This window comes from Aegilops tauschii, chromosome 3 (assembly GCF_002575655.3).
Source record: "Aegilops tauschii subsp. strangulata cultivar AL8/78 chromosome 3, Aet v6.0, whole genome shotgun sequence".
Classification (NCBI taxonomy): domain Eukaryota; kingdom Viridiplantae; phylum Streptophyta; class Magnoliopsida; order Poales; family Poaceae; genus Aegilops; species Aegilops tauschii.
Window position 1 is genome coordinate 509,289,819 of NC_053037.3, and position 9,546 is coordinate 509,299,364.

The following is a 9,546-nucleotide window of genomic DNA, read 5'->3' on the forward strand; positions in this document are numbered from 1 at the left end:
TCCATAATACATCATCCCGCAACTAACTCATTAGTCACAATGCTTGCAAGGCTTATAGTGATGTGTATTACTGAGTGGGCCCAGAGATACCTTTCCGATAGTCGGAGTGACAAATCCTAATCTCGAAATACGCCAACCCAACAAGTACCTTTGGAAGCACCTGTAGAGCACCTTTATAATCACCCAGTTACGTTGTGACGTTTGGTAGAACACAAAGTGTTCCTCCGGTAAACGGGAGTTGCATAATCTCATAGTCATAGGAACATGTATAAGTCATGAAGAAAGCAATAGCAACATACTAAACGATCGAGTGCTAAGCTAACGGAATGGGTCAAGTCAATCACATCATTCTCCTAATGATGTGATCCCGTTAATCAAATGACAACTCATGTCTATGGCTAGGAAACATAACCATCTTTGATCAACGAGCTAGTCAAGTAGAGGCATACTAGTGACACTCTGTTTGTCTATGTATTCACACATGTATCAAGTTTCCAGTTAATACAATTCTAGCATGAATAATAAACATTTATCATGATATAAGGAAATAAATAATAACTTTATTATTGCCTCTAGGGCATATTTCCTTCAGTCTCCCACTTGCACTAGAGTCAATAATCTAGTTCACATCGCCATGTGATTTAACATCAATAGTTCACATCACCATGTGATTAACACCCATAGTTCACATCGTCATGTGCCCAACACCCAAAGGGTTGACTAGAGTCAGTAATCTAGTTCACATCGCTTATGTGATTAACACCCAAAGAGTACTAAGGTGTGATCATGTTTTGCTTGTGAGATAATTTTAGTCAACGGGTCTGTCACATTCAGATCCGTAAGTATTTTGCAAATTTCTATGTCTACAATGCTCTGCACGGAGCTACTCTAGCTAATTGCTCCCTCTTTCAATATGTATCTAGACCGAGACTTAGAGTCATCTAGATTAATGTCAAAACTTGCATCGACGTAACCCTTTACGACGAACCTTTTGTCACTTCCATAATCAAGAAACATATCCTTATTCCAGTAAGGATAATTTTGACCGCTGTCCAGTGATCTACTCCTAGATCACTATTGTACTCCCTTGCCAAAATCAGTGTAGGGTATACAATAGATCTGGTACACAGCATGGCATACTTTATAGAACCTATGGCCGAGGCATAGGGAATGACTTTCATTCTTTTTCTATCTTCTGCCGTGGTCGGGCTTTGAGTCTTACTCAATTTCACACCTTGTAACACAGGCAAGAAACTCTTTCTTTGACTGTTCTATTTTGAACTACTTCAAAATCTTATTAAGGTATGTACTCATTGAAAAAATTTATCAAGCGTCTTGATCTATCTCTATAGATCTTGATGCTCAATATGTAAGCAGCTTCACCGAGGTCTTTCTTTGAAAAACTCCTTTCAAACACTCCTTTATGCTTTGCAGAATAATTCTACATTATTTCCGATCAACAATATGTCATTCACCTATACTTATCAGAAATGCTGTAGTGCTCCCACTCACTTTCTTGTAAATAGAGGCTTCACCGCAAGTCTGTATAAAACTATATGCTTTGATCAGCTTATCAAAGTGTATATTCCAACTCCGAGATGCTTGCACCAGTCCATAGATGGATCGCTGGAGTTTGCATATTTTGTTAGCACCTTTAGGATTGACAAAACCTTCTGGTTGCATCATATACAACTCTTCTTTAATGAATCCATTAAGGAATGCAGTTTTGTTTATCCATTTGCCAGATTTCATAAAATGCGGCAATTGCTAACATGATTCGGACAGACTTAAGCATCGCTGCGAGTGAGAAAATCTCATCGTCTTTGAACTTTGTCAAAAACCTTTTTCCGACAAGTCTAGCTTTGTAGATAGTAACACTACTATCAGCGTCCGTCTTCCTCTTGAAGATCCATTTATTTTTTATGGCTCGCCGATCATTGGGCAAGTCAATCAAAGTCCATACTTTGTTCTCATACATGGATCCCATCTCAGATTTCATGGCCTCAAGCCATTTTGCGGAGTCTAGGCTCACCATCGCTTCTTCATAGTTCGTAGGTTCGTCATGGTCTAGTAACATAACCTCCAGAACAGGATTACCGTACCTCTCTGGTCCGGATCTTACTCTGGTTGACCTACGAGGTTCAGTAACAACTTGATCTGAAGTTTCATGATCATCATCATTAACTTCCTCACTAATTGGTGTAGGTGTCACAGGAACCGGTTTCTGTGATGAACTACTTTCCAATAAGCGATGAGGTACAGTTAGCTCATCAAGTTCTACTTTCCTCCCACTCACTTCTTTCGAGAGAAACTCCTTCTATAGAAAGGATCCATTCTTAGCAATGAATGTCTTGCCTTCGGATCTGTGATAGAAGGTGTACCCAACTGTCTCCTTTGGGTATCCTATGAAGACACATTTCTCCGATTTGGGTTTGAGCTTATCAGGATGAAACCTTTTCACATAAGCATCGCAACCCCAAACTTTAAGAAACGACAACTTTGGTTTCTTGCCAAACCACAGTTCATAAGATGTTGTCTCAACGGATTTAGATGGTACCCTATTTAACGTGAATGCAGCTGTCTCTAATGCATAACCCCAAAACGATAGTGGTAGATCGGTAAGAGACATCATATATCGCACCATATCTAATAAAGTACGGTTACGATGTTCGGACACACCATTACACCGTGGTGTTCCAGGTGGCGTGAGTAGTGAAACTATTTCACATTGTTTTAACTGAAGGCCAAACTCGTAACTCAAATACTCTTCTCCACGATCAGATCGTAGAAACTTTATTTTCTTGTTACGATGATTTTCCGCTTCACTCTGAAATTATATGAACTTTTCAAATGTTCCAGACTTCTGTTTCATTAAGTAGATATACCCATATCTGCTCAAATCATCTGTGAAGGTCAGAAAATAATGATACCTGCTACGAGCCTCAATATTCATCGGACCACATACACCTGTATGTATGATTTCCAACAAATCTGTTGCTCTCTCCATAGTTCCGGAGAACGGCGTTTTAGTCATCTTGCCCATGAGGCACGGTTCGCAAGCATCAAGTGATTCATAATCAAGTGATTCCAAAATCCCATCAGTATGGAGTTTCTTCATGCACTTTACACCAATATGACCTAAACGGCAGTGCCACAAATAAGTTGCACTATCATTATTAACTTTGCATCTTTTGGCTTCATTATTATGAATATGTGTATCCCTACGATCGAGATCCAACGAACCATTTTATTGGGTGTATGACCATAGAAGGTTTTTATTCATGTAAACAGAACAACAATTATTCTCTAATTTAAATGAATAACCGTATTGCAACAAACATGATCAAATCATATTCATGCTCAACGCAAACACCAAATAACACTTATTTAGTTTCAACACTAATCCCGAAAGTATAGGGAGTGTGCGATGATGATCATATCAATCTTGGAACTACTTCCAACACACATCGTCACCTCGCCTTTTACTAGTCTCTGTTTATTCTGCAACTCCCGTTTCGAGTTACTACTCTTAGCAACTGAACCAGTATCAAATACCGAGGGGTTGCTATAAACACTAGTAAAGTACACATTAATAACATGTATATCCAATATACCTTTGTTCACTTTGCCATCCTTCTTATCCACCAAATATTTTGGGTAGTTCCGCTTCCAGTGACCAGTCCCTTTGCAGTAGAAGCACTTAGTCTCAGGCTTAGGACCAGACTTAGGCTTCTTCACTTGAGCAGCAACTTGCTTGCCGTTCTTCTTGAAGTTCCCCTTCTTCCCTTTGCCCTTTTCTTGAAACTAGTGGTCTCGTCAACCATCAACACTTGATGTTTTTCTTGATTTCTACCTTCGTCGATTTCAGCATCACGAAGAGCTCGGGAATTACTTTCGTCATCCCTTGCATACTATAGTTCATCACGAAGTTCTACTAACTTGGTGATGGTGACTAGAGAATTCTGTCAATCACTACTTTATCTCGAAGATTAACTCCCACTTGATTCAAGCGATTGTAGTACCCAGACAATCTGAGCACATGCTCACTGCTTGAGCTATTCTCCTCCATCTTTTAGCTATAGAACTTGTTGGAGACTTCATATCTCTCAACTCGGGTATTTTCTTGAAATATTAACTTCAACTCCTGGAACATCTCATATGGTCCATGACGTTCAAAACGTCTTTGAAGTCCCGATTCTAAGCCGTTAAGCATGGTGCACTAAACTATCAAGTAGTCATCATATTGAGCTAGCCAAACGTTCATAACGTCTGCATCTGCTCCTGTAATAGGTCTGTCACCTAGCGGTGCATCAAGGACATAATTCTTCTGTGCAGCAATGAGGATAATCCTCAGATCACGGATCCAATCCGCATCTTTGCTACTAACATCTTTGAACATAATTTTTCTCTAGGAACATATCAAAAATAAACACAGGGAAGCAACAACGCGAGCTATTGATCTACAACATAATTTGCAAAATACTATCAGGACTAAGTTCATGATAAATTTAAGTTGAATTAATCATATTACTTAAGAACTCCCACTTAGATAGACATCCCTCTAATCCTCTAAGTGATCACGTGATCCATATAAACTAAACCATAACCGATCATCACGTGAAATGGAGTAGCTTTCAATGGTGAACATCACTATGTTGATCCTATCTACTATATGATTCACGCTCGACCTTTCGGTCTCAGTGTTCCGAGGCCATATCTGCATATTCTAGGCTCATCAAGTTTAACCTGAGTATTCTGCGTGTGCAAAACTGGCTTGCACCCGTTGTAGATGGACGTAGAGCTTATCACACCCGATCATCACGTGGTGTCTGGGCACGACGAACTTTGGCAACGGTGCATACTCAGGGAGAACACTTTTATCTTGAAATTTAGTGAGAGATCATCTTATAATGCTACCATCAATCAAACCAAGATAAGATGCATAAAAGATAAACATCACATGCAATCAAATATAAGTGATATGATATGGCCATCATCATCTTGTGCTTGTGATCTCCATCTCCGAAGCACCATCATGATCACCATCGTCACCGGCGCGACACCTTGATCTCCATCGTAGCATCGTTGTCGTCTCGCCAACTATTGCTTCTACGACTATCGCTACCACTTAGTGATAAATTAAAACAATTACAAGGCGATTGCATTGCATACAATAAAGCGACAACCATATGGCTCCTGCCAGTTGCCGATAACTCGGTTACAAAACATGATCATGTCATACAATAAAATTCAGCATCATGTCTTGACCATATCACATCACAACATGCCCTGCAAAAACAAGTTAGACGTCCTCTACTTTGTTGTTGCAAGTTTTACGTGGCTGCTACTGGCTTAGCAAGAACCGTTCTTACCTACGCATCAAAACCACAACGATAGTTTGTCAAGTTGGTGTTGTTTTAACCTTCGCAAGGACCGGGCGTAGCCACACTCGGTTCAACTAAAGTGAGAGAGACAGACACCCGCCAGTCACCTTTAAGCAACGAGTGCTCGCAACGGTGAAACCAGTCTCGCGTAAGCGTACGCGTAATGTCGGTCCGGGCCGCTTCATCTCACAATACCGCCGAACCAAAGTATGACATGCTGGTAAGCAGTATGACTTATATCGCCCGCAACTCACTTGTGTTCTACTCGTGCATATAACATCAACGCATAAAACCAGGCTCGGATGCCACTGTTGCGGAACGTAGTAATTTCAAAAAAATTCTACGCACACGCAAGATCATGGGGATGCATAGCAACGAGAGGGGAGAGTGTTGTCCACGTACCCTCGTAGACCGAAAGCGGAAGCGTTAACACAACACGGTTGATGTAGTCGTACGTCTTCACGATTCGACCGATCAAGTACCGAACGCACGACACCTCCGAGTTCAGCACACGTTCAGCTTGATGACGTCCCTCGAACTCCGATCCAGCCGAGTCTTGAGGGAGAGTTTCGTCAGCACGACGGCGTGGTGACGATGATGATGCTCTACCGACGCAGGGCTTCGCCTAAGCACCGCTACGATATTATCGAGGTGTAATATGGTGGAGGGGGGCACCGCACACGGCTAAGAGATCAATGATCAATTGTGTGTCTAGAGGTGCCCCCTTGCCCCCGTATATAAAGGAGCAAGGGGGGGGGGGGGTCAGCCAGCCAAGGGGAGAGGCGCGCCAGGAGGAGTCCTACTCCTACCGGGAGTAGGACTCCCCCTTTTCCATGTTGGACTAGGAGAGAGAGGGGAAATAGGTGGAGGGGAGGAAGGAAAGGGGGGACGCCGCCCCCTTCTCCTTGTCCTATTTGGACTGGGGGGAGGGGCGTGCGGCCCTGCCCTGGCCTCCTCTCCTCTCTTCCACCTAGGCCCACTAAGGCCCATTAAGTTACCGGGGGGTTCCGGTAACCTCCCGGTACTCCGGAGAAATCCCGATTTTACCCGGAACACTTCCGATGTCCAAACATAGGCTTCCAATATATCAACCTTTATGTCTCAACCATTTCGAGACTCCTCGTCATGTCCGTGATCACATCCGGGACTCCGAACAATCTTCGGTACATCAAAACATATAAACTCATAATATAACTGTCATCGTAACGTTAAGCATGCGGACCCTACGGGTTCGAGAACTATGTAGACATGACCGAGACACCTCTCCGGTCAATAACCAATAGCGGAACCTGGATGCTCATATTGGTTCCCACATATTCTACGAAGATCTTTATCGGTCAGACCGCATAACAACATACGTTGTTCCATTTGTCATCGGTATGTTACTTGCCCGAGATTCGATCGTCGGTATCTCGATACCTAGTTCAATCTCGTTACTGGCAAGTCTCTTTACTCGTTCCGTAATACATCATCCCGCAACTAACTCATTAGTCACAATGTTTGCAAGGCTTATAGTGATGTGTATTACCGAGTGGGCCCAGAGATACCTTTCCGACAATCGGAGTGACAAATCCTAATCTCGAAATACGCCAACCCAACAAGTACCTTTGGAAGCACCTGTAGAGCACCTTTATAATCACCCAGTTACGTTGTGACGTTTGGTAGCACACAAAGTGTTCCTCCGGTAAACGGGAGTTGCATAATCTCATAGTCATAGGAACATGTATAAGTCATGAAGAAAGCAATAGCAACATACTAAACGATCGAGTGCAAAGCTAACGGAATGGGTCAGGTCAATCACATCATTCTCCTAATGATGTGATCCCGTTAATCAAATGACAACTCATGTCTATGGCTAGGAAACATAACCATCTTTGATCAACGAGCTAGTCAAGTAGAGGCATACTAGTGACACTCTGTTTGTCTATGTATTCACACATGTATCAAGTTTCCAGTTAATACAATTCTAGCATGAATAATAAACATTTATCATGATATAAGGAAATAAATAAAAACTTTATTATTGCCTCTAGGGCATATTTCCTTCAAGAACAAGTGTGAAACTAGAAGTACTTTGTAGGTGTTGTTGGATAGGTTTGCAAGATAATAAAGAGCACGTAAATAAAAACTAGGGGCTGTTTAGATAAGGACACAATAAAGTAAATATAGCAAGTGTGGAAAAGTGGTGGTAGGAGATGCGAAATTGTCCCTAAGCAATTGACTACTTTACTAGACCGATAGCAAGTTTTATGTGGGAGAGGCCACTGCTAGCATGTCATCCCTGACTTGGAATTCTATGCACTTATGATTGGAACTATTAGCAAGCATCGGCAACTACTAACGTTCATTAAGGTAAAACCCAACCATAGCATTAAGTTATATTGGTCCCCCTTCAATCCCGTATGCATCAATTTCTATGCTAGGTAGAAGCTTCTGTCACTCTTGCCCTCCAATACACAGTCCTATCAACATACAACTAACCCTATGGTGTGATCCACGTGCGCGCTCATATGATGGGCACCAAAGGACAACAACATAACCACAAGCAAATTAAATCAATCATAGCAATTCATCAACCACCGATAGGACAACGAAAATCTACTCAGACATCATAGGATGGCAACACATCATTGGATAATAATATGAAGCATAAAGCACCATGTTCAAGTAGAGGGTACAGCGGCTTGCGGGAGAGTGGACTGCTGTAGATAGAGGGGGGAAGGTGATGGAGATGTTGGTGAAGATGGCGGAGGTGTTGGTGAAGATCGCGGTGATGATGATGGTGGCCACGGTAGCGTTCCGGCGCCACTGGAAGAGAGGGGGAGAGGGGCCCCCTTCTTCTTCTTCTTCCTTGACCTTCTCCCTAGATGGGAGAAGGGTTTCCCCTCTGGTCCTTGGCCTCCATGGCATGGGAGGGGCGAGAGCCCCTCCAAGATTGGATCTGTCTCTCTCTATTTCTACGTTCTGGTATTCTGCCCTTTCGCCGTTTCTTATATATTCGGAGATCCGTAACTCCGATTGGATTGAAACCTTCGCCAAGATTATTTTTTCTGAAAATTAGCTTTCTTGTGGCCAAAGAAGAGCAGCAACCGCCTTACGAGGGGCCCACAGGGTCAGGGGCACGCCCAGGGGGGCAGGCGCGCCCCCTGCCTCGTGGCCACCTCGGGCACCGTGTCGCGTTGATTCTTCCTCCCATATTTCCCAAATATTCCAAAAATATTCTCCGTCCGTTTTTATTCCGTTTGGATTCCGTTTGATATGGGGTTTCTGCGAAACATAAAACAGGAACTGGCACTGGGCACTGGATCAATATGTTAGTCCCAAAAATAGTATAAAAAGTTGCCAAAAGTATATGAAAGTTGTATAATATTGGCATGGAACAATAAAAAATTATAGATACGACGGAGACGTATCATCTCGTCACATTCCAAATTACTACTACCACGCTATATTTAATTGCAAACCTGTTCACACCGATCACAACCTAAACGGTTTCCCACTTAGGAGCGTATTATTAGTACTCGGTTATAAATACTACTATGCTAAGATGACTGCACATTCCTCCTCAACTCCTCATCCACAAAAAACAATCAAGTCAATCAAGCCATGGCCAGCGTGAGTTCTGGGTTGAGAGATTTCCACCAGGGAGAGGTGAGCATGGAAGAGGAAGCACGAGAGATGTCCCGCCTCACCGCGAAAGCAGCCGACATGTCCATCCATGCAGCAGTAGCAGCACAGAGGTCCCGCCGCGCCGCCGAAGCAGCACGGAGGTCCCGCCGCGCCGCCGAAGCAGCACGGAGGTCCCGCCGCGCCGTCGATGTAGCAGATTGGTCCAGCCATGCCGCGGAAGCAGCAGAGATGTCCCGTCGCGCCACCAAAGCAACACGGAAGTCCCGCCGCGCCGCGGCGGCCTGGGAAATTTCTCGCGGGCAGGCGAGGACTCTTACAGGCGCATGCATGCGATGGTCCATAGTCAGATGGATCAAATCTCCGGCTGGGCGAGGTTCCAGGACGAGGCTACCGGCATCATCTGACAACTAGGGGAGGGTAATGCGAAGCTCCAGGGCGAGCGCAACCTGTTGAGGCCGAAGATCGCCGGAAGGGCGAAGTAGGAGGAGGAGACCACTGCCTTGTTGCAGAGGATGGGCGTCATCATCAAGAA